Source organism: Cryptomeria japonica, chromosome 10 (genome assembly GCF_030272615.1).
Source record: "Cryptomeria japonica chromosome 10, Sugi_1.0, whole genome shotgun sequence".
Taxonomy (NCBI): Eukaryota; Viridiplantae; Streptophyta; class Pinopsida; order Cupressales; family Cupressaceae; genus Cryptomeria; species Cryptomeria japonica.
In genome coordinates, this window is record NC_081414.1 from 917496652 (window position 1) to 917522547 (window position 25896).

The following is a 25896-nucleotide window of genomic DNA, read 5'->3' on the forward strand; positions in this document are numbered from 1 at the left end:
GTGGAAATTCTCCTACACACACTATCCCAATGTGGCACAAACACCCAAGTGTCTCATACCCAAACTACTATGAAATACATTTCCTAAGTAAACTTAAGTAAGGTGTAATAATATCCATGATGAATAATTATTTACACCAACAACCCCCCTTAAGTGCAACTTAGGGGAATGCACTAAAGTCTACAATGCAACTAAGAAATGCAAGATGGGTCCCGGCTACAAGGCCATGTTAGGTACCCATGTACAAATGCAAATGCATCCAAACCAATGCAATTAAATCTCTCACAAAGCGGGGAAAGAGAGAAAAACCCAATGGGAAAAAACCCTTCCCCAAAAGAGAGATGAAAACCAGATACAAAGAACTCTCATAGAAGTATGTGAAGGACAAAACCCCATGTGAGGAAAAAGTCCCCCCCATATGAGAGAAGAAGAAGAGAGACTAGGAAGCCCCCCCTCAATGTGGAATCTGCACCAATGAGAGAAGCTTGAAGATGAATGAAAAAACTGCTCCACGAATGTCGAACCACGTTCCTCCCCTTAGGAAGAAACAAAACCAAAGGTGGATCCAAAAAATCTTCCTAAACATGAAAGGAAGATGGAGAAAAAATACTCATGATGAAAGGAATCTCTGAAAACTGCTCAAGTGTCCCCATGTCGATGCTGAAAGTTACCCCCTCCAAAGGTGGTAAATTGCGCCACATTGCTGAAAAAGGCACTCCAAGATCTAGTGGAGATGAATGTAGAACAATATCCAAAGACTCATATATCTCCTCAAAAGATAAAGAGAACTCCTCCAAGTGTTGTACAAAAGTATCCACAATCATGTCAACCTCTAAAGTTTGATCATGTAGAGAATGCACAAGAGGGTCAGAGTGATCCCTCGCAACAATCAAAGAAGGATCATCTTCATCAAAGAGAAGATGAATGTCATCAATGGTGTCTCCCAAATCTGTAATGTAGGACTCCACAAACAAACCTGCAATGTCTGTCAAGTAGGCATCCCAACCAACTGAAGCTGGAAGACATGAAATATCCTGCTGCACCGATGCACAAGAAGGCAAAACTGTCGCACTAGCTGCATCATCAGGTGCAATAGGTAGTGTGATATCAAGAGAAGGAGATGAAACACAAGGCTCAAGAACGGGGTCACAAGTGAGAATCCCCAAGTTCAAATGCCCAAAGTTCTCCTTAAAATCTGAATCATCAACATAGTAAGAATCAACCTCACCAATAGGACCAAAATCTGAAAAAGAGTACAACCGAGATGCATGATCAACCACCCTAGTCGTAATGATAGCTCCACTCTCCAAGTCTCTAATGATAACTGAATCAGGTGTAAACTCCACAGTTTTCCTAGTTGCCCCATGTGCGATTTGATAGATGGAAAGAAGATTATTTGTCAAGTGGGGTACACACAACACATCATTGAAGGAGTTATCCCTAATGGCAATAGATCCTTTCCCAATCACATCCATGTATGTATGATTGCCCATCAAAATCTGTGGCATGTGGCAAGGCTCAAATATAGAAAACATAGACTGCGAAGATGCCATATGATGAGAAGCCCCCGAATCTAGAAGCCATCTCCCTGAATCATGACTTGTAGTAGCACAAAGAGCTTGTCCCTTTCCTTTATCTGTTCCAAAAGAGTGATCCTTTCCTTTATCCTTATCTTTGAAAGAAGCCGATGTAGACATTCTGGAAGGTAGGTTGATTCTATTCTTCTCAAGAAGATTCTTCAACTCATCAATATCCTTCTTATAACAATGATGTTCATCATGTCCTGACTTCTTGCAATATCCACAAAAAAGATTGTCCTTATATGATTTCCTCTTAGGTGAGAATGGTGTATCACCTTGTTGTGGAGAGGAAGATTGTGCTCCATCTTGTTGTGGTTTTGACTTAGGTTGCTTATGATTTTTGCCTTTTCCTTGATTACTTTGATTCCCTTTGTTAGCCACCAAAGCTTGTGACTTTGAAGATTTGAGAATCCCCATCGCGGTCAACCTATATTGCTCAAGTATCAACATCTCCGTGAATGAATCAAATGAGGGAGAAGTGTATGAGGAATCGAGCTAACCTATGGGTGTGAAAGCTAGATACAAAGGCTGCATACTCTAAAGGAAGCTTGTCCAACAAGTTATAAACCAATTGAGCATCCTTTTTGTCAATTCCACAATCCTTTAGCTTTGCTCTTAACTCAGTTGCTTTTGTGACATAATCTTGGATTGTATCAAAATCCTTGGGATCCAAAGTTGTGAGTTTACTATCAAGCTTGTAGTCCTTAATCTCATCAACTTGACCATACAATTTCTTAAAAATATCCCAAGCCTCTTTAATTGTTGTACACTTATCATTGTGAAAAATGAGGTCATCTGATACATCCTTTCTAAGAGTTCCAAGTGCCATAGCATTCTTAGTAAGCCATTCAATTTGAGCATTGGGATCAGCCTTAGGATCAACTAGTGCTGTTATAGTTTCATTTACATAATGAATGAGTCCTTTTTCCATTAGTTTACTCCATGTCTTAATTTTCCATGATGCATAATTATGAGGAATTAAAAGTGGAAATTTAGGAGAACCGATAGCACCAAAATGAAAAAACACAAGATAGAGAGAGGCACAATCACACAAGACACCCCCCCAAAATACTCAATCAAGAAAACCACCCCCCCCAAAAAAGGTGATTTGGCACTTTATCCTTAGTGCATATACAATGGGCCACTTGCAAAACAAGGCAAAGTGGATTTTTGATTTCAATTTACAACTTCTCAAAATGAGATCTAAGAGACTTCAACAAATACTGCTAATGATCTAAACTGAGATCCAAGCAAAATGCAAGTACCAAATATGCAAAAAATGGTCAAATACTGAAAGTACAATTTCTACTTAAAATCACTGCAAAAAAATGGCAGATTATGAAAGTAGATGAAAAAATATGCACTTTAAAAAAAAACGACACTTGAAATGGAGTCCATATGAGCCCAAATGAAGCCTCCAAAGTTGTAAAAATCGGGATTTCACGATTTTCGAAAAACCTGTATCCGAAAACCAAAAAAATCTTGCACCATTGTACAGATCACAAAATTCTACCCCAAAACAAAAAAAAAATTGCTCGAAAAAAAGAGTCCGGATGAGTGAGATATTGCTATTTGAGAATTGCCTGCAAAATTTTAATTTTTGGAAAATTTCCACCGCAGCCTCAAACTTCAAATTCCTCTAGATTTGGCCTCTGAAGTCCGATTTGGATGAAACAAAAGGCAAAACTGACTTTCTTGGACCTCCTCAATCCAATGGTAAGCTCAGATTTGACCCATCAAGCCTCAATAAAAACTTGCAATAGAAAGATCCAAAATGCAAACCCCAAATAACATCAAATTTCTCTCAATTAGCAAACCAATGACACTCTAATGGCTCAAATACCATGTGAGATTTTGCCAAGATCAAGAGGAAATGGAAAGCACAAATAAGAGAGAACAAAATAGATGATAGAAATAAACTGTATTCTATCAAGATGAAAATATTGATCAATTGGATCATCAATCGTTCAATTACATACAATGAATATGAGCCTCCTTATATAGGCAAGGCTATATAGATATGTGAGAACACAAACATGACATGTGGCTCAATAAGAAACAAGGGTAGGTAGGAAATAGGTGTGGGTAGGTAGGAGAAACAATATAATATTCCACATGAGGTGGATCACCCACTGAATGTGGAATGTAACAAGAAGATAAGTCCACAAAAGGTGGAAATTCTCCCACACACACTATCCCAATGTGGCTCAAACACCCAAGTGTCTCATACCCAAACTACTATGAAATACATTTCCTAAGTAAACTTAAGTAAGGTGTAATAATACCCATGATGAATAATTATTTACACCAACACTGCTGAACTTACTTCAGGCTGTGCTACATCTGTTCTAGGGCAAGTGAACCCTCTCACATGATCTGCAATCAACAATCTGGGCGATTGTTCAAATCTGACCTGAACTGTGATTTAGATAAGTTCTTTGTATGCCCTAGAAGGGCAGTATTGTAATCTGCTGCTATACCTAATCTAATCAGATCTGAGATCCTTGGTTGTTGGGTTTTTCCTCCAAGAGGGAGGTTTTCCCAGGGTACATGTGTGTTATGTGTATGATTTACTTTGCATTCTGATTTTTTGTTCTATATTGCTAATCTGATCACAAAAAACTAACATACGTTCTAAATTAATAACAAGTCGTTTAAAGCGAACTACTAAAAAGCTAAACGCTAAATAAAGCTTAAAAGCTAATTAACTAAAAAGAAAAAGCTAAACGCTAAATAAAGCTTAAAAGCTAATTAACTAAAAAGCTAAATGACCATTAAACAAGGAACTAAATATAGGTGACTAAAATATAATTAAATATTCTAATACCCTCCCTTAATGGTCATTCTATCTACTAACTACCCTACAAAAGACATTGCAGGTCTTTTGATCACAAACGAAAAGAACACTCTGCTGTGGTGGAGACCCTCCCTGGATCTGAAAAGTGTTAATGACCAAGAATACCAGAATCCATCCAACTTGATGTTGGGTAACCAAACTGAAACTTGAAACCATGATTTTGTGGAAAAATCAGCAAACCCTCTAAAATTGAAGATACAAATCATCATTTTTGTGGAAAAAAAATGGTAAAAAACCCTGAAACGTCGCGCGGTAAAACCCCAAAACATTACATGGTAAAACACTAGTCATCATGTGGCAAGACACTAGACATCACATGACATAACATCAGACATCACATGGCAAAACAACAAACATCATGTGGTAAAACAACAAACGTCACGCGACGAAATAGCAGACATCACGTGGTAAAACAACACTCCCTGATTTTTGAGGAAAAAATCAAGCAAAACCATCCCATGATTTTTTGTGGAGAAAAACTAGAAAACCCATCCGATGACAAAATCAAAAAGCATAGAAGGCTGACTCCTCTTCAGAACGCTTTGCAACATGGCCCTGCACTTGCTCTTGAGACCCTCCCTGGTTGGACTTCTGATCAACCAACCTCTTCGTGCAGAACTTTTGGATATGCCCAAGTCCACCACAATTATGACATGTGAATCTCTGCGTGAACCCCTCCTCAGAGTTGTGCTGCCTTTTCTGCTGTGCGTACTCACCTTTGCCCTTGTCCTTGGTAGTAAAAGCTTGTTCCGCACTGACACTTTGACTACCAAACTGCTGCTTCCATCTATCTTGTTGTAGAAGCTTGGTGCAAAGATCAAGAAACTTTAGATCAACACTAGTAGAAGAGATTAAGCGTGTCAATGAAGTGCTCATAAGAGTGAGGAAGACTTTTTAGCTTGATCACTACCATATCCTCTTCCACCATGGTTCGACCAATAGCTTCGAACTGGTCACAAATCTCCTTGATCTTCGTAAGATGTACCTGGATAGACGTCTTGTCATCCATCATGATAGAAAACAACATATTCTTCAAAAAGAAAGCTTGGCTCTTGTCGGACGTTTTGTGAAGATCCTTCAAGAGATCCTAGATCTCTTTAGCTGTTTTACTTGAAGGCACCTAAGGGAGTTGATCATTTGTGATGGATAACTTGATAAGCATGACAGCCTTTTGATTCTTCACATCATGTTTGTCTTGATCATCACTAGCTATTGTAGGACGAGATTCCTTGCCCAAAACAATTTGATCAAGACAACGATACTTAAAAATTGAGAGCATTCGTTGCTTCCAGGTATTATAGTTTTGCCCATTGAACTTCTGACTGCTCTCCAACATGACATTGGTCAAAGATGCCATTTTGGAAATTGAGGTCAACTCTGGTCAACTCTGTGAAGGCACAAAAATCGAGGCAAAAGCTGTTGATGAAAAATCATAACAGAACTAGTCGGCTCAAAATTTGAGCACGGAACCCAAGGCTCAAATTCTGGAAAACCCAGAAAACTAATGTTCTGAAAACCCATAACAGTTCGTAGGAAAAACTTTGATTTTCCGATAAAAATCTGCAAAAGCCCTTTTTGTCTCTGAAAATTCAGAAAAGATTATTGGCAGAAAAAAACGGTTGATTTTTCTTGAAATCCTAGTAGGATTAAGAACTAGAAAATCCTGCCAAAAATAGCGAAACCCTAGGAGAGGATTACAGAACCACGTAGAACCAAAATTTTTCTAGCAAAAACCCCAGATTTTTCTGTGCAAAAATCGTGGGAAAAAAATGTGGGCAGAAGTCACTACGCCAAAAACGAACACAGAGAAAAGCCCTTTTCGCACCCAAAAAAAAATGCGTCAGATGCTGGCGCCAAAAATCTGCAGAGAGCACTCCCGCCGCCCAGAAGACCCTAAAAACATGAAAAATAAATATTGCGGCGCCAAAAATGCAGAAATCGCGAATAAAAAATTGCGTCAATGTGCAGGTTAAAAAACACGAAACATTCTACCGCTGCCGGAAGGCACATGAAAATGCGAAAAAATCACGTGGGAACCCTCGGCTCAGGACTTGCAAAAAAAAAAATTCCGCGCCTTCAATAAACCTAGCCGGAACCTGCAATAAATTTCGCCCAGAATAAAAACTTTAAATCAGAAATTTTTCCATAAAAAAAACTCTTAAAAAAACTTCTGGAAATTAAATCCAGGTAGTCGGGCACAAAATTTTTTGATGGCTCGTCACCTGCTCTGATACCATGAAAAATTGATTGCTCAAATAATTGGATAATCTATTCAACAATATACAAGTGTATATATATAGATTACAAGACGACGTTCTAAATTAAGAACAAGTCGTTTAAAGTGAACTAAAAAGAAAAAGCTAAACGCTAAATAAAGATTAAAAGCTAATTAACTAAAAAGAAAAAGCTAAACGCTAAATAAAGCTTAAAAGCTAATTAACTAAAAAGCTAATTAACTAAAAAGCTAAATGACCATTAAACAAGGAACTAAATATAGGTGACTAAAATATAATTAAATATTCTAATATGCATGATAGAGAAACACTGTATTGACCACGGCAGAGAAATAAATTGATTGCCAATCATAAATAATGGCCAGTGATAAAAAGTGATATGGTAGCTCAAGCCAATAGAAATCAGACTCCAAAAAATGCAGCCACCAATAATATAATCGTAACCCAGTTGGTACCAAAACAGCGAAATAGATTTTTTTTTTTTTTAAATTTCAAACACCAATAGCTGAAAATCGTACAAGAGCAAGGCTATTGTACATTTGTAAATCATCTCGGCAATATATCATTTCATTTCCTAGTGAAATATTTATCTCTGTCTTTTTCTGTGGAAGCTGTTGTGGTTGTGATCCTGGTTTGGGAGGTTGCAAACTCCAACACGTGTTGCTGTAGGCAGTTTTTCTAGTGGTTCATCATGTTCTCATTGACTGACACACATCATACATCCATGGAGATCACTGGTGTAATCTTTTCTGTTAGATAGATGTATTCTTTCATTTGTAGACGTTGGAAAAAGAGGGAAAACACTCTGTATTGTATACTAGTGTTATTTTTGCAGAAATACAACAGATTCATTATTTTTACGCAATTTGTGATGATACAAACTTCTGGTTGATTTATTTGAATGATGATTTCTTTGCATTGTCGTCTCCTTTGTTGTATTGTTTATTCTTGAAGAGAAGTACACCTTCAAGCAGGGCTGAAAATCTTTATTGGTACATTTGCTATAGGATTTTCTCTTTTGGTTAGTAAACTTTCAAGGAGATTAAGAAATCTTTTCAGAAAACTAGTGGGATTTGTAGTATTAGGAAAGTGATTGTTAAGTAGAACTTTGTATTCAGATTAAATTTGTAGGTTCACGTTATTGTAAGACAATAACAATCAATGTAAGGCAATGGTTTATTTACTGAACCACTAGAAGAGTTGTTGTTAGGACAAATTGGCAGAAGTTTTTGATGACTTTGTTTTTCCTAAATAGGCACCAGTCAATTTGAGAATTTCCTCCCAGTCCACAAACATATAAAGAATGAAACTCCATAGAAGTGTAGTTTATTTTTTGTAATTTTATCATATTCATACTTGAGCTTTAAGGGTACAAGGAATATATCAATAACCTGAAGAATCTTGTAAATCCATGACAAATTTGAATGAATATGGTTGTTGCTGTACACCGTGACGAGTCTATTGTATCCATATAGAATCTAGTGTGTTACTAGGGCTACCCACCTAGATTTTGTAGAACCTAAGTGCTGGTATGTTTGCCGTTGCGCCAAAAGCTCGAGCTGTCAACGAACGTCACAAACACCAGACTTACCCAGATCCAAGGGAGGCAGTTAAGCCATGTCACGAATCCCGAAGGAGGTGCTGACCACCAAGTCAACAATCTCCTTCTCAGCACCGACTGAGGGTTCTGCACTGACGTAATGAAGGAGACCTCCCGGGATTCGAACCCATAACCTAAGGCTCTGATACCAATTGTTGGTATGTTCGCCGTTGCATCAAAGCTCGAGCTCTCAATGAACGTCACAAACACCAGACTTACCCAGATCCATGGGAGGCAGTTAAGCCATGTCACGAACCTCGAAGGAGGTGCTGACCACCAAGTCAACACTAAGGTGCAGGAGGGAATATTTTATTCTCTTGTTAGTTGGCCATCCTTCCAGCAAACTTTGAGCATAAAAGTTATCAGTAGCAGGTTGGAATACCAATAGGTTGCAATTGTTTCCACACACTTTTGAAGATAAGAGAGCTTGTTATTGCATTTCTTGCTTGATGGTGTATGTCTGAACTTTGGCATAGTGCTTGAGGGGAGGGACAGTCACCTCTACTGCCTCGAGTATTGACATGTCAAATGTTGTAATTCACATCATGGATGAAATTATTGTTATTTAGTTGGTAGGAGGTCCTTGAAATTGGAATCCTATTGGCAATGCCATAAATTATATTATTTGGGCATTTGTTTCCATAAGTTGTTGCGAGATCCTTCATTGTCCTCCAAATCAAAGCCTAAGCAGTTAATGTGTCATGAGAGTTCACCATGCCACATTGTGTTAAATTTTTGACAAAGGTAAATAGATTTTGCATTTAGAAAATTAACCCTAACTATAAAAGAGTAGACCTAAGTATGGTAACTTGCAAATGCACATTGTTGAAAATATGAACAGAAATCACCCCAAATCTATCTAATATTAAGCTGAAATAAATCACATTGCACTAAAAACTGTTTTTAATTAATGCTTTTTGCTCTATTGTTAGTTATGTGCCTTTAGTCTCATTTACAAAATAAGAAAAGCTTTTAGGCTTTATAAACACCCATGTAGTGCCATGTTAAGGAAAAGACAATTTGTCCAAACGAAAAAAGCTAAAGCAAAAGATAGAACTTGTCTTTTTCTAAAAGAACAACAACTAATCTTTATAATTGCTCTAAATATAAGAAAAACAATTTCATGCTAAATAGAAGACCTTTGCTTGGCTAAGGATTGAAGGAGAACAACAATTAAGCAATATATGCAAAAAACTAACACTCCACTCACATTGTGAGTAAGGTGTTTTCAATCAAACCCAACCTTTACCATAGTATTTCAAACTTTATGTTATTTCATTGGTTAAACTATTTGCATCTTGTTAATTTGAGGGTAAAATGTTTAAGAACTATTGCTCCCTTCTAGATTCTATCTTTGAAGAAATTATTAAATAATATAATGTTTCTAATGGTCATCTTTAGTGAGTTTAGTCGTAGTAGTTAGTTTCTACTTTCGCATTCAGTTAATGATTGTTTCTTTTAGAAACATCATCTTGTACTTTTCTATTTAAGTAGATTTTGTCTCCATTGTTTAATAGAACATCAATTTACCATAACATGGTATCAGAGTGGGTCGATGGCCTTTTTTAGGGTTTGGCGAAAATTCATAAGACTACTTGGAATCTATTTTCTAGAAATTTTTTAATATTTTTTTAATGATTTTTAAAAAAAAGTTTTTTGAGGGCATTTTTCGCTGATTTTTACGGAGGGTAGTTTGTGGGTTAGTGCTTGAACTAAATCGTTTTTTTTGGCTGGCATCCTTGTTTGATAGAGGGTTTAGCAAAGCAGATTTTTCTTCTTTTTTTTCTTTCCTTTTTTCTTCCAAAAAAATCGCGTTTATTTATTTATTTTAAAAACACGTTTTTCCTGGCAGTGGGGCTTCCCGACTTCCTAAGTTTTTTTTCGGCGCGATCTTCTACTTGCGAATTTCATGCGACTTTTTGTCGGGATTTTCTTCATTTTGCGCACACGTTTTCATGTTTTCCGCCACCTTTCTGCGTTGCGTTTGTCATGGCTATGGTTCTTTGTCTGCGTGATTTTTGTGCTGTCTATGAGTTCTATGCCTGCGATTTTTTCGTCGCAATTTTTGAAGGAGGGTTTTCTACATGCTCAGAGGTTGTTTGTTATTGCGTGCGATACTTGGTTTTCTGCAAGTTTCGACTGGCGGTTGTTGGTTTTGGTGGGCATGCAAATTTTTTTTTGCTAGGGTTTTATAATTTTTTCCTAAGTTACCGGTTCGGGTTCGAAGAATCCGGTACACCGGTACGACAAAATTTTGAAAAGGGGTTTGGGTTCGTTTGGGTTTGTTAGTACAAAAACATGTAATTTTTTTTTTATATATATATATTTTGATATTTGTGAAGCCTATAAGCATGAATTAAAAATTTGCATGTCACATAGCATCATATAAACAACAAAACAAACATCAGTCTTCAACTCCTCTTTGATCTTGGAAGCCAAATTTTGTTCACCCTTTCTTCAACCTGCTCTCATAAAACATATGTTTGCAACACAAATGAGGTGAAATGAGTGAATATAATGTTTTAGAAGACACTTTTAGGGTATAAGTTTCACTTTTTAGCAGGTGGAATTTAAAAAAAATAAAATTTTTGCATATAATTTGCTTTTTTGGGCTGCCCAACCGCCCAGGTTCGACCTGGGTTCACTTGGGTTCGACCCGAGTTCGTCCCGGGTTCGACCAGGGACGAACCACCTTTGGGTTTTTTCGAACCCTGGTTGAACCCAATCTGAACCGGACCCGAACTAGGAACTCGTTTGAACCAGGACCGGTACCAGGGGGGTCCAAGGCGAACCCGGTAACTTAGATTTTTTCCATAAAAATCATTTGTTGGGTTTTATAATTTTTTCATTTTCATAAAAATTATTTGTTGGGTTTATAATTTTTTCACCTCAAAAAATTAATTTCGGGTTTTATAATTTTTTGTTCCTAAAAAATTATACTTTTGTTTTATTTTAATAATTTTTTTGTCCAAAAAAAAAAATATTATTTTGGGTTTTCTGATTTTTTTGCCACAAAAAATCATGGGGGGGTTTTAATAATTTCTCCTCAAAAATTATTTGTTGGGTTTTTATAATTTTTTGTCAAAAATTATTTTAATGGGTTTTCACGATTTTTCCCTCGAAAATTGTTTGTGGGGTTTATAATTTTTTCCTTGAAAATTAGCATCTATAATTCGCGATGTTCGCGTGGTATTTTGTTATTCTGGGGTTTTATCGTTTTTCCACAAAAACGATGATTTGTAACCTTAGATTTATGGGTTTTTCGATTTTGTCCTCAAACATTGTGAATTCTCTTTTGGAGGGTTCTTGTTTTAGGGTTCGACGGTTTTCTCCACAAAATCGTGCTTTGTTGCAGTTTGTTTTGTGTTGCACTTGGAGTTGTTGGGGCGAACATTTTCAACTGTGGTATCTTGCAGCCTATTTTAGAGTTGCTGGAGCAAACAGTGCTCAATGCTCATCTACAAAAGTTTTTTTGGTTTTTGACAAATTCGTATTTGTTGCTCTATGGAGGTTTTGCCGGTTTTTCCTCAAAATTGTGGTTTTAGTTTGAGAAGCTGTTCTCGGTGTCTAGCTATAGGGAGGGACAGTTTTTGTTTTCCCAACATCAAGTTGGAAGGTTTTTGGTTATCTTGATCACTAATATTCTGCAGATCCAGGGAGGGTCTCAATAGCATTGGAGTGTTTTGAAGAGAAGGGGCAGCCTTCTTTGTGTTTGTGATCAAAAGACTGTCAGATTGTCTTTTGTAGGGTTGTTAGGACAATGACCATTAAGGGAGGGTATTAAATAATGTAATGTTTCTAATGGTCATCTTTAGTGAGTTTAGTCTTAGTAGTTAGTTTCTACTTTCATATTCAGTTAATGATTGTTTCGTTTAGAAACATCATCTTGTACTTTTCTATTTAAGGAGACTTTGTTTCCATTGTTTAATAGAACATCGATCTACCATAACAGAAATGATATGGAATGTCTATATGCTTGAAGTGATGATGAAACATTGGATTCGTAGAGAGCTTGATGCAACTTTGATTATTGTAGCACAATAGTTTGAAGATGTGGATTTGGCAAAAAACACACAAAAGAAACATAGCTACACAAAAACCAGAAATCAATGCTTTTAGAGAACACAAAAGCCTTTTTTGATAATCAATTTGTCATAATTCAAATATTACATGTCATATGACCCTTAAATGCATAAAATTTAAGAGTTCAAAGTATCAAACCAAACAATACATCGTAGTACAACAAAATTACAAACAATAATTGTACAACACCACTATAACTATTTACATATGTCTCTTCCCTCTCTGTGTAACTTGATCTTTTGGGCCTCAAACAAGAAGGTAACTCGATATCAACATAAGAATTAATTCTTTTCCAAAAATGTCTTCATTTTCTTTTATTGTATCCACTTTGCTACTTTTGTTGTTGCTTTCTCTCTAAGTCGGCAATATTTTTATTAGTAAACATGATATCATTATGTTATTTCATAGTACAATCACCAAAAGGATCGTTGCCATCCAAGTCTATGGCATTATGGGAAAGACCATCCACTTTTTAAGATTGAAGGCAAATTTTGTATTGGATGAAGAGGAGGTCATTGAGGAACTCTTGGTATTAAAGTAATGTTATTAATATTTAGCATATAATGGTCATTTATGTACTTTAGTTAGTTTTAGTAATTTTCCTTTCTTGTTTTAATCTCGATTGTTTTTCTTCTTCTTGGTTAATAAATGAATTACCATTTCATGGTATCAAAGCAGAGGTCAATTTTTTGGCAAACTTTTTTATCAATAAAATCTGTGGACTATTTTCCTAAAAATTCACAATTTTTTAGAAGTTTTTTTTGTTGGATTATTAATTTTTGATTAAAAATTGTGTTCTGTTCTATGAAATTCATAATTTTTTCTCAAAGCGGACTGTGCTTTTTTCGTGATGAGAATTTTTTTTTGTGGCCTCCGCATTCTTTTTCTTGACCTATTTTTTGACCAATTTTTTATAAAATTTGTTGGTTTTGTGGGTTTTGCTTGGATCTAAGTTCTGCTCGTGATCTAGGGTTTTGCAAGTTGTGATCTATTTTTTCTCTGTATTTGAGCAACATGTTTTGCACGATTTTTTCTTAGATCGTGGGTCTGTTTTTTTCCAGCATCGTGGTCTACGGTTTTTGTCGGAATTCTACAATTGTTTAACAGACTTGTTTTTGATGAATTTTTTGTAAAATTCATGGTTTCTCTGTCAAGTTGAACACCTTGGGATATGTGTCAGCAGGGTTTGATTGTTGTTTGACAAAAAAATTTGAGATTTAAGTAGCTGAAGGTGACTTTTGACCTCATTTTTTATGCCTTTGGAAAACAAGAGGGATGGCGTCTTTGACCAACATCATGTAGGAAGGAAATCAACGCTTCAACGGTAAAATAACAATACCTGGAAATAGCTTATTCTCACCATTTTCGAGTATCGGTGCCTTGATCAGATTGTCTTGGGTACATGCACATGTCCCACTGCTGCAGGCAAAGACCAGGATACGTTTGATGGGCATAACCATGAACCGGTTATGTTGTTAAAACTACCAGTCATCGACGAGATGCTTCCAGAAATACCTTTTGGTAAGACATCTGCACAAATCTGGATTCACTTGAAAGATTTCCACGAGATGTTAGACATAGATCTCTATTTTTTTAAAGACCCAACATTGAAGTTATTTGCATCTTATAATGGTTTTCCGTTGCTAATTGCATTTTGAAGTAAAATTTCATGTATTCTTGTTTCTTAAGGGTGATGTGGCCATTGTGGCCCAAGCCATGAGTAGCCACAAGTATTCTTAGTGATGGCTTATGAAATAAATGTGCAGAAACAAGTATTCTTAGTTATGCATTAAGTCCATTACAATGCCATCCATGTTACATATTGTGCATGATGCTAATGGATGGATTTGTGTTTGGCTTTGAATATTCAGTCAATTGTTCTAGATATCATTTGATCTAGGCTTGTCATGGCATTAATGCACCATCACTGGGTATGGGCAGCATAAGGTAGATTATCCCAAAGTTGAACTACTCGCCACTCGACAAAACTCGCCAAGGCCTGGAAACAAAACTCGGCGAAAAACTCGGCAACTTAAAAACACACTTAAATTTAATTAAAAATGCATTTTTTTTGCAAAATTTAATGAGAAGAAGCATCCAATGATTCAATAAATGATAACACAAAAGAAACAAGCTGATTCTAGATATATTTAAATGCAAAGTATCTACAAAATCGCATCCTCATGAGGAATGCTGATGGCTGGAAGCCTGGAAGCAAAATAGTAAATAGTTTTTGTAAAATCAAAAGTAAATACATCATTACAATTACAACTTCCTTTTCCCAGCTCTAGCAAAAACTGGGGGAGAGGTAGAACTAGAGGGTCTAGTCCTAGAAGTCTGCAGTGGGCGTGACTTGTGTGACTGTGCCTCTTCGCTCGGTATGGCTGGCTCATCCTCCATCCTGGCTGAAGCTATGTCTCCACCTACTTGTGGCACTAGCAATGACTCCTCATCCTCATCCTCTTCCTCCTCAATGTTATCTAGCATGAAACCAAATCCACCCACCTCCTCCTCCATAGCCTGCCGCTCGAAATTAGTGATGTCATCCGCGAAAAACAATGGAGGCTGCTCCTGTGATGTCCAATCATTGTAAGGATCTATATCATCCAAGTCAATTGGACCACCTTCTACTTCCTCTACCTTCCTTATACACAATTGAAGATTATATTGCACGAAGACAAGGTCATTGAGGCGTTTCTGTGCTAACTTGCTCCTCTTCTTCGTGTGGATTGCTTCAAACAAGCTCCAATTGCGCTCACAATTGGATGAACTACAAGGCTGACATAAGACTCTAAGGGCAAATTTTTTGAGATGTGGGGTGTTTCCACCCCAATTTTGCCACCAAGCATCTGCAAAATAAAAAAATTTGAAAAGTTAGAAATCAAAGAGAAAAGAGAAAACATAATTTATCAATTTATCAATCACTTTAGATCCCAAAATCCAAATGGTAAATGTTATACCTGGGGTTTGAGTGGTTCTTTCTCTCTTAGCCTGCTCTGAAGAGAATAGCTTACCCCTTGCTTCCTCATAATTTTGGAGTTTGCCCACAATGAGTTCTCTCTCCTCAACATCGGGTACCATCCTCTCAATGCATGTACTGAGGCCCTCGATAACCTCTCCATTAGGATTTGAGTAAGAACCCCCAAACCTAAAATGAGGGTTGAGTAAGTGCCCTGCTGCATGATTGGGTTGGTGGAGCTGATTGTTCCACCTCCTATCAATAATTTCCCAAATGGGATCAAATTTGAGTCTATCCCTTGTTGATGTTATAGCTAGGTCGGATCCCTTCTTGGGCCGACTGTTGTGACCATTTCACACATCGCCCCATCGCAAATGGGGACCCCCTCTTTTTGCTTGTTTTTCGTTCGTTTTTGTTTTCGTTTTTTAGGGTTTTGTTTGTTAGTTAGTCGTCTGGATTTAGGGTCAAGCCTTAGGGTTTTAAATTTTATCTTTTCAAGCCAGAATCCAGTCGTTTTTGAGAGTTTTGAGCTTCTTTTCTAGGATGCAAATTTTGAATGCAATGAGTTCGCCAAAATGGTCTAATTTTCAATAGGAATGTTAATGCAGAGCTTAAATTTGTCTAAGTGTTGAAAGTCAATGAGAATTTTTGTCCGATTGAATATTTTGACCAAATTTTGACTTTTTTTGATTTTGATCCTGGGCATTGGGATTGATTTGTTTTCGCCTCGTGAAGTGTTAAAATGTGAAAAATCATGTTATTTTGGCCTGTAGGAGCAAAATCGCTCCTGTCCCTCAGTGAAGGACGAGAGCTCATTTTCAAATATCTCATCGTCCCTGCAGAGTCCAGACAAATTTCGAGTTGGAAGTGATGGAGAACGGCGATATCTTTCCATTGAATATAAGTTGAAGATTTTCATGAGCACAGAAGCGCCTCCAGGAGGAAAATCGCTCCTGTCCCTCAGTGAGGGACCGGAGCTACAAATTCAATTTCGCCTTGTCCTTGCAAGATTTCGAAGACTTAATGATTTGAGGACGTCCAAAGGAAGATGCTTTGCCAAATGAATATAATTTGAGATGCCAAAACGAAGGAGAATGACCTATATTGACCAAATTGCTCCTGTCCCTCTCCAAGGGACCAGGGCGAGGTACCTTGTAGCTCTCGTCCCTCTCCCAGGGACTAGAGCGATTTCCTTCATTATGCAAAATCCAGACAAAGGTCAAGGCAAGTTTACGTTCAAAAACAAGGAAAAACATGAGATACATGCGTTGAATATAAATTGAAGATTTTTGGGACATCCATAACAGTGCTAAATGCCTAGTTCGCTCCTGTCCCTCAGGAAGGGACCAGAGCGATTTTTGATATAATTGATTTTCTTGCAAAGTTACAAACAATGTTAAGGCATGAACGAATAGAGTGAAGAAGGACGAGTTCGTTGAATATAAACTCGAAACCTGGCAAGGTGAGATAAAGGCTACAAAAGGAGGATCGCTCCTGTCCCTCTCCAAGGGACAAGGGCGATACAAGGATGATATTGCTTCCTACGCAAGTTCAATGACGATCCAAGTTAAGTCAAGGTGGCGAGGGACACTTCAAGACTTTTTTTAGCAAGCACAAACATTCAAAGGTCGTCGCAATGATGAAATTCACACCCTATAGCCTAGATCGCTCCTGTCCCTCAGGAAGGGACCAGGGCGATGTTGAATGCATTGGCCATTTCATGCAAAATTTACGTAAGGACAAGACTTCGCAATGTTTTAGAGGGTCCAAGGCATCGTATGAAGATAATTCGCAAGGGTTTTCAACGTCCAAACATCGCCAAACAATGTAAAAGCCTCACATCGCTCCTGTCCTTTGGACAGGGACCAGGGCGATCTTATCAATGCACTTACGTTCCTTCAAGATCAAAGCAAAGCGAGGTTAGGAGGAGCGAAGGACGGCGTCTAGAGGACATTGCAAAGGAGATCAAAGTGTAAAGTTGCCAAGGTCAAGGAAAAGGACATGAATCGCTCCTGTCCCTCTCCAAGGGACAAGGGCGATGACCCCTTAAAATGACCAAACACATAATGAAGACAAATGAATCAAGCGCAAAAGGAACAAGTAAAGTATGTTATTCGCCAACAATGAAAGATCGAAATTAAAAGATGCAAGATGAACGTGAAAAACATAGATCGCTCCTGTTCTTTGGACAAGGACCAGGGCGATATGCACTTAAAGGACACCCATATGCGCACACAAGGCAATCAAATTCGAAAGACCATCGAGATGATCGATTTTCAACGTGGAGATGAAGGAGTTGGACGTAAGAAATGCAAAAATCGAGACCAAAGTCATGGATCGCTCCTGTCCCTCTCCAAGGGACCAGAGCGATGAGGTACGTCCCTTTGTTTTCCAGTTTTGGCGTCAAAATAAACAATTCGAATTTTCCTCAAATGCTAAATCGATTTAAAAATTGAATATCCATTTTATTTAGCATTTAATATGGCGTTATCTTTTATTAATTATTTTTTGCCTTTATTTAAAAATCGAAATTCACATTTAAAAAACGCAAGGCATTTATAATTAATTAATTAATTAATAAAAATCGATTTGGAGCGCTCAATTAAGCAAGTCGGCCTTGTTATTTTATTGAAAATCATTTAAAAAATGGTTTTATTTATCAAGTCGGCCTAGGGGATGAAAAGGTGTGAGCGCTATATATAAGGGGAGTGAAATTTTCATTTTCACATAATCATTTTTACCTTTCTTCATGCGAATTGAGGAGAGGCGAATATAGTGCGAAGTGTGTTCAAAGGTGGTGCGAATTCAAACCAAGGGTGGCGCTTAGTTATCAAAGGGTGGTGCGAATTTAAAGACCACACCAGATGCGAACTTGAGGATACATTAAGGCGAATTTGCTAAAGACTTGGAGGATTTGTTTGAGCGATTTGTCAAGGGCAAATTTGAAGATCATTTAAGACCACGTCTAAGGCGATACTTGAAGATCACATTGAAATCCAAAGGTGGCGAAGTCTATTTTGAGGAGACCACATTGAAGACTATTTTATTCCTCCAATTTTGCCTAGGCGATTTTGTTCTTTTTGCATTCTAGAGTTAGCTCTCTATCGAGGTATGGCGATTTAATTATTATTGCTTTATTCATTCGTCGTCATATTTTAAATTTTGAAATTTTGAATTTTGAATCTCTTAGCTCAATCGTTGTTTTTTAGGAAATGATAACTCTAAAGACTTATCATGATGTTTCCTAAAACTTTTCTCTCTTATTTACGCTATTTATTGCAAAATCTAGTCCTTATAATGAAATGTTGTGTAGGTATGGCAACCCCAAAGGCGGGAGCATCCACCAGCCGCTCGGCTCTCATGAAAGAAGATCAGAAGACCGAAGAAGTGGAGACCAAGATCGTGTCTAAGTGGAGCAACATTGGAGATACAAACTTAGGGAACTTTAGCACGAAGAAGTTCCGAGAGGTCCCTTACATCGGCAAGCCATCACCTGTCGCCCGGAGAATAATAGAGAGTGGCATCATTAAGGCGGCCGGTTTTCCTCCAGCTATTCAGTGCCACGAGTTGATGATCGAGTGTGCCCGTCACTACAATCCACAGTCCAGGACAATTGTGTCCAATGAGGGAAACACTTTGGCGTACCTTTCAGAGGAAGCCATAAGTGAAGCTTTCCATCTTCCAGAGCACAGGGACATGATATATAAGAGCGTTGAAGGAGCCAGATCAGTGTACGATGATGATCCAGATGCTTGCCTAAGCATAATCAACAAGAACTGGCTACTTAAGAGTCGTCCCCGTCTGAGCAAAGTACCGAACACACCGCATCGGATTGATTTCCAGGAGGAGTACAGAGATTTGATCACCATGCTCAACAGAGTTACAGGAGCACCTCATGCCTTCTATTTTGAGAAATGGATGTTTTACTTCATCCAGGTGATTGTTCAAGGAAAGGGTACGATACATTGGGCTAGGATAATCAGCCATTGCTTAGACGTACAGTTGAGAAGACTCAGGGCTACTAAGTCCTTCCACATGAGTTCATACGTCATCTATGCGTTGATCAGGAGTGTTGAGTACGCAGGACTACCTCACAGAGGAATGATTGGAAGAGGACCCGGCGAGGTCAGAGCTTGTGAATCCTATACCTACTTGCATCATCTGCCAGGGAAAAACTACAAGTTAGTCAATGATACTTTCACGATGAACGTCACAAGGACGTTGCAAGGAGGGATCCACAACAGATTATCTCAGGATGCCCAGGAATTCATCAAGAGGTACGGTGCTTGGTTCATTCAGTTTCCCAAGTTCACTTACATTAGAGTGCATGGATGTCCTTTACCTCCATACATGTTGCCGAGGTACCCGACAGACAGAATTGTGTTACTTGAGGTAACAAGGCAGTTGGCAGCATATGTGAAGGCGTTCAGACACAGACATCAGAATGGAGTTCAGGTACCTATTATTTTGGGTAATTCAGTTGAGGTATGTCCTAATGTCTTAGCCATGGATGACGCAGAGAAGGAGTTAGCTTTGTATTCTTTTTCATCTTTTGCTTGGAGGAATAGTTTTGATCCACATGGACATTTAGAGGAGACGGTCGGTAGAAGATTTAAACATGAGCACCAAATTGAAGATTTTATGATGAATCTCCTAGATGATCTCGAAGTGAAACGAAAGATACATTCTAGATTGCCTTTGGATTTCATCAGGAAATGCAGGATTTACAGAGTGGCCGACCAAGCTCAGGACAACGGCAGGCACATCCAGTCTTCATATGATAGAGAAAGCAAAACAATAAGTTTGAATTGGAATGAACCTGAGGTCGTGGATTTAGATGATTTGATGGCACCAGTCTTGTCTTGTACTCGCAGATGGGTAGACGTTCAACATCAGAAGTTGAGAGAACAAGGCATAGCTATGTCTTTTACTTTGGAAGAGAAACCAGCCGAAGGTGGAGCCAGTGTTAGTGAAGGCAATCCTAATCCTAGGAATTCAGGTGAAGGTAACCTTCGATGTGCCAGTGAAGGCAATCTCCATTCGAGAGGTTCAAAGAGAAAGGAAAGATCAGAAAAGAAAGAGCCTTCCAAGAAAAAGCAAGGTGCCAACAAAGATCAAACACCGGGTACTTCTTCCAGACCAGAGGATAGAACAGTTCGAGTGGAAGAGTCCATGGAGTCGATGGTACAGAATGACAGACAGGAGGAAGGGCAGGCGCAGCATATTTCGTCAGATGGATCTCTCCAAGATTATGAGTTAGAAGAGGATAATGAAGTAACATCTCCTCCCAGACAAGAAGAAATAGTACATAAAGAAATTCAAGTTCAAGAGACAAGATCGAATATCCCAGATTGGTTGAAGGAAAGATTGACTAAGGTGATCGTAGTAGAGGACGAGGACAGTGCAATTGATTTAGAGAGCCTTGTTGGACGTTCACATGTGATAACAGAAAAGAAGAAGGCTACCAAGATGTCCAAGATGATTCGAGATGAGACTGGATCTAGAAAACTGCAGATAGCTACACCGGCAACAGATAAATATGAGGGTGAGATCCTAGCAGAAGATTATGATGTACAGACTTTTGAGTTAGGACCATCCACAGTAGAGCAGACTTTAGATGATGCCACCGACACATTTGAGGCATTGAAGGACAAGTTTAGAGAAGAAGTAGAAAAGAATAGAAAGCTTGAGAGAGAGGTCGGTGCATGGAGGACATATTTCAGTCACATCAATGAACCTTTGGGACGTCAGGATCCAATTAGATCACCAGTGCAGGCATTGCCCCTTCAATCGATCAATGAAGCAGAAAGATTCAGGAACCTGGTCCAGCGTACATGTAGTTGGATGGATAGATCTCATACAGTGGCCATAGAGTTTGTTTCAAGGATGTCGAAGATCACCCATCAGGCTATCCAAGTTCTTGAGATAATCCACAGATTGATGGCAACAGTAGCTGCATTTGCCCATACCAAGGACGTTGTCATCCCTGTCCTGAAAGTAATAAGACATACATCCAGAAGAGTTTTAGTGCAGGAGAGGATCTTGGAGGGTGATTCTCACAGTTTGTTTCAGTGGTCAACCTTGCTCCATATAAAGAGTGTTCTCTTCGAGGACATCAGTGTTAGATGTAGTCAAGTTGAGGAGGTGATCAATCCGATCCAGGACAGAGTATTTGAGGTACTTCGTACCATTCTTGGCAGAAGGATCGAGGTCGAGACAGATGTGGATATCCAAGAATTTGAGGATAGAATCAAGATCATCTTTCGTAAGGACGCAGATGTTACAGATGAGCAGTATGATCAGATGTATGCCACCATGCTCCTGATTGATAGAACAAAGGAACTTGAACCTACTTGGGACGCAGCTCTTCTAGATGCATTCGATCAGGTCATCCACTTAGAAGAGAGTATCAAGAATCTTCCCGAGATTCCAATCACAGAAATCGAAGGAATCGTGACGAAATTCATTGCATATGCTAAGAAAGAGAATTGGAAAGGGAATAAGATTCTAGATGAAAGGTTGTTACAGATGACATGACATCTTATTTCTCATTGGTTGATACCTCCTAGATTTTTGTGCCAAATTTAATATTTGGCTATGTATTTAATATTGTTCAGTAAAAAGGTCATTTGTAACAAACCCTAATTAGGGTTTAGGTGTCATGATCTTGTCCGTTGATTTATTTTCAATCTGGACCTTTCATTGTAACTGGGATGCTATTTATACCCCCATTTTTCATTTCATTTGATAATAGTTAATAGTCGAATAGTCAGATAAGAGTGAAATAGAGAGATTAGAGTTAGAAGCAATTTTTATTTTGTAGCAAGATTGAGTCTTGAAGAGAGAAATTCAAGCAATTGTTTTATATGATGACTTGGAAATCAATAAAATATTGAAGTTATGGTGTTTTGTTGCAAATTTCTTAAGTTATCTTCATGGTTGTTGGATGTACTTGGATCACGCTCAATCAAAGTAGTTTGTTAATTTGAAAGACTAAGTGTGAGATTTGATATTTGGTGGGATTCGCAATCCAAACCACTAGCTTCTTGCTGATTATAGGAACGCCTTGCGTGGTCGACTGGAGAACATTTTGAGTCCTTAACCTTCAAGCATTTTCGTATCTAGGATATGTACCTTCGTAGTAGTGTCCTTGGTCTTTGATGCATTGAACATCATTATTACCTTAGAAGATCGCACTAATTTCAATTGAGTTGTTATCTTATGGCAAAATTGAAGTTGGTTGAGTCTTGCCAAATCTCATTCATGCTAAGTCGTTCATAGGGTTAGGCTAGATTAGACTTCCTTAAACCCTATCCTTTTGCTATTTTTTGAAAGTTCCTTTTTAGTTTAGTAGAATCTTCGAGCCTTTGGAATCCGTAAGACGCCTTGGAGGAAACAGCAAATCACATCATACCACTAAAAAGCTTGTCCACACGTGGAGACCCCACTAAAAGAACCTTGGAGTCCATCTAACTGATCCTTTTTGCAGATCTTCAGCAGTTAGAGACTATTTTCTCAAGAGAGGATAAGATGCCTGTCGGTATTTTATTCTGTGTATGATTGTGTATAAAATACACGTCAACACCGACCTAGCACGTATATGTGACTAATTGGCCTTTGGCCTTAGTCACGCCCTATATGCAGTAATCATGAAACGTGTGGATGAGGTCAACCCCATAATGGGTGCTTAATTGATGGTATTATATTATTATTTAATGATTCTCCTATGAGCCGACCTAACGTAATTAAGGTGGCTGAATCTCATATATATGCAAAGTCTAAATCATTGTAACAACACACAATTCAGCGAATTCATTTTACACTCAGCGAATATCTTCTTCAGCAGTGTTTAGCGAACCATCATCTAAGATCAGCAAATACACCTAAGGGCAGCGAATCATCTTATAGAGACAGCGAACTGCTTTTGGAGACATCGAACTTCACCTTAAGGTCAGCAAACTCCATTCAAGAGACAACAAACTTCCTTGTGGCAGCGAACATCTTCTCTTGGTCTCCAAATAAGTGTATTACAGATAAGTTCTTTCATTGTTGTGCATGCCCTAGTTTGGAGACATAATACTACTGTGCATAGCCTGCTGGTCCTAAATGCTTCAAGTGTTGAAGCCGAATTGTAAAGATACCGACTGATTACTGCATAATAAGATCTGGGATTTATAGCTGGGTTTTTCACCTCCAAGAGGGAGGTTTTCCTAGGGTATTTTGGTGTTCTTTGTGTTCATTGTTTTGATTCTCTGATTTTGCTATCTATTTTTTACAGTCCGATCTTAAAATTAACATCCCTCTTGTAGAAATTTTTGATAGACTCCTTGGCCCTATCCATAGCCTCATAAATATTACCCATTGGGGTTTTATCCCCATCCACCAAGTAGAGAACTCTAACCAAGGGCTCTGACACCTACAATTGAAAAATACAAATTACAAAAAGATTAATTAATGAAGTTATAGATAAGTAATGAGAGACTTGAATCAAGAATAATTAAAAATTAAAGTTTTGAAGTTACTTTCACAATCTCTGTAGCCCTTTGTGCAAATTGGCTATCGAAGACTATGCATGCGACAACCTCTCCTTCAGGCTTCTTTGAATATGGTGATTTTAGCCATGCTCCACTCACAAACATTTGTTTCAAAGAAGTCAATGCAGCAAGAAGGCTTTGCAACGTCAAGAAAATCGTTGCAAACCTTGTGACACGAGCTCTCACCAAATCTTTCCCTTCGGTGTGCTCTCTCATCAAATTTAGAACCCAAGGGTGATTATAAATATATTCGGTGATCCACCTTGCATCTTCCACAACTAGAGTCACCCACTCAAGTTTTCCTATGTCCTCCAAAAGAAGGTCAAGGACGTGCTGCACAAGGTGTCCAAAAAAGAGTGGGGTGCCTCTCTTGGAGGATTCGACCAACAAAAGAAGAAGTTATTCTTAAGAAAGATGCAACCAAGAAAAACAAAGCCACAACAAATGAAAATATTACTAAAGGTGATAATTCAAAAGGATTCTACTTGCTGACATATATGCTGTTGCATTCATCTGTGATGATTTGCACCACATTCTCTACTCCCACCTCCATGACAACGTGCTCCAACATTTCAGCCAATATTTTTGCATTTTTCACCTTGCTAGAGGCATCAACCGAGTTCAAGAACACTACATTTTCCTTGCAAGCAGCCAAAATATTAATGATGGTGCAGTTCTTGCCATCTATCCACCCATCAGAAAGAATGGTGCAGCCATATTTTGCCCATTCAATTTTTTGTTCCTCCACAACTTCTTTTGCCCTAGCAACTGCATTTGTCAGCAACCTACAAGAACAAAGTGAAATTAGTTCTTAGTACACAATTTTGATTTAATAAATAAGAAATCTAGAAAACAATTAAAAATGAAATCAAGTGGATTATTTAGTAATTTACTAACCTCCCACTCAAATCCTTGTGAGAAGGGGCCTTGTACCCCTTTCCTGCAACTGTCATTGCGGTCACCAAATTCAGCCAAAAAGGATTGTCTGCCACATTGAATGCAATGTTGTTGAAGTACCAAAATCAGCACATGCAATGTCGGCTTTCTCATGTGCCTCCCTATTCCATCCAGTGGCATCTAATGATGGTTGTGCTCCAGGTGTGTTCCTGGGCACAAAATAGTCACCTATGGACCCTAATCGTGATGCAATAGTGCCATTGTCAGTGCCAGGTACTCTACTAGAGGAAGCAAAAGCGATGGGCGAGGTTGTGGTGGGTTTGTGGATACGTGGGCCATGCGAGAGCCCACTATGCCCTCAAGTACTTCTTGTTCTTCTTCAATGTCAATAGAAGCACCTTGAGATTCAGCTATGACTGATCTCATGGCTAGCTTTGCCCTCACCCTTTGCAATTTCTTCTCTTCCCCAATTGCAAGTAGGGCATTCATTTGTCTTTTTATTTCAGGAGTTGTCCCTATGCATTCTCTAGCATCATCCCTGTCTATGCCTGCAAGGTGGTATTTGAGGCGGTTGATGCCTCCATGAAGTATTTTTTCACACTTTATGCAAATAACTATCCCAGGATCCAGTCCCTCATAGGCATACCTCCAAGCCCTATTTCTAGCATCTTTAGGACGAGTGCCTATATATCTAGATGGGCATGGTTCTTGTAGCCAATCAGAACTTGCCATAATTAATGCTTAGTTAACCTATACATACACAGTGAAAAGAAAAGTTAACATTTTAGTTAAACAATTTAGCAAACTATCTAAATTAGTTGAAAAAACTTTAGACATCATTCAAAGTTTAAAAAGAAAAAAAAACTAGTAGGGTTTGATTATTTTTTGGAAAATTAGATATTCTTAAAAAAAATAGTGAAAAAATCAACAAAACTTGTCAAAACTAGTGTTAAATCTTGTTCAAATAACTTAAAAAGATTTTAGACTACTTAGGAATGATTTCTAACTCATCTAGATTCAACAAAAATAAACAAAATGTTTTAAAATAACATAGGAAAAAAATAAAAAAACCAATCTAGGAATCTGATTTTTCTTGAAAAACCACCTCAAATCCCCTTAAAATCCACTTGGAATTCGCAAGAATCGCTCAAA

General features: G+C 38.1%; 1 protein-coding gene across 1 annotated transcript in view; it reads left to right on the plus strand.

The window, feature by feature from the left end:
• The window catches only part of LOC131036203 (uncharacterized), a 66123-nt gene that overhangs the window by 17259 nt on the left and 22968 nt on the right, over positions 1–25896 (plus strand). The window lies entirely within an intron of this gene.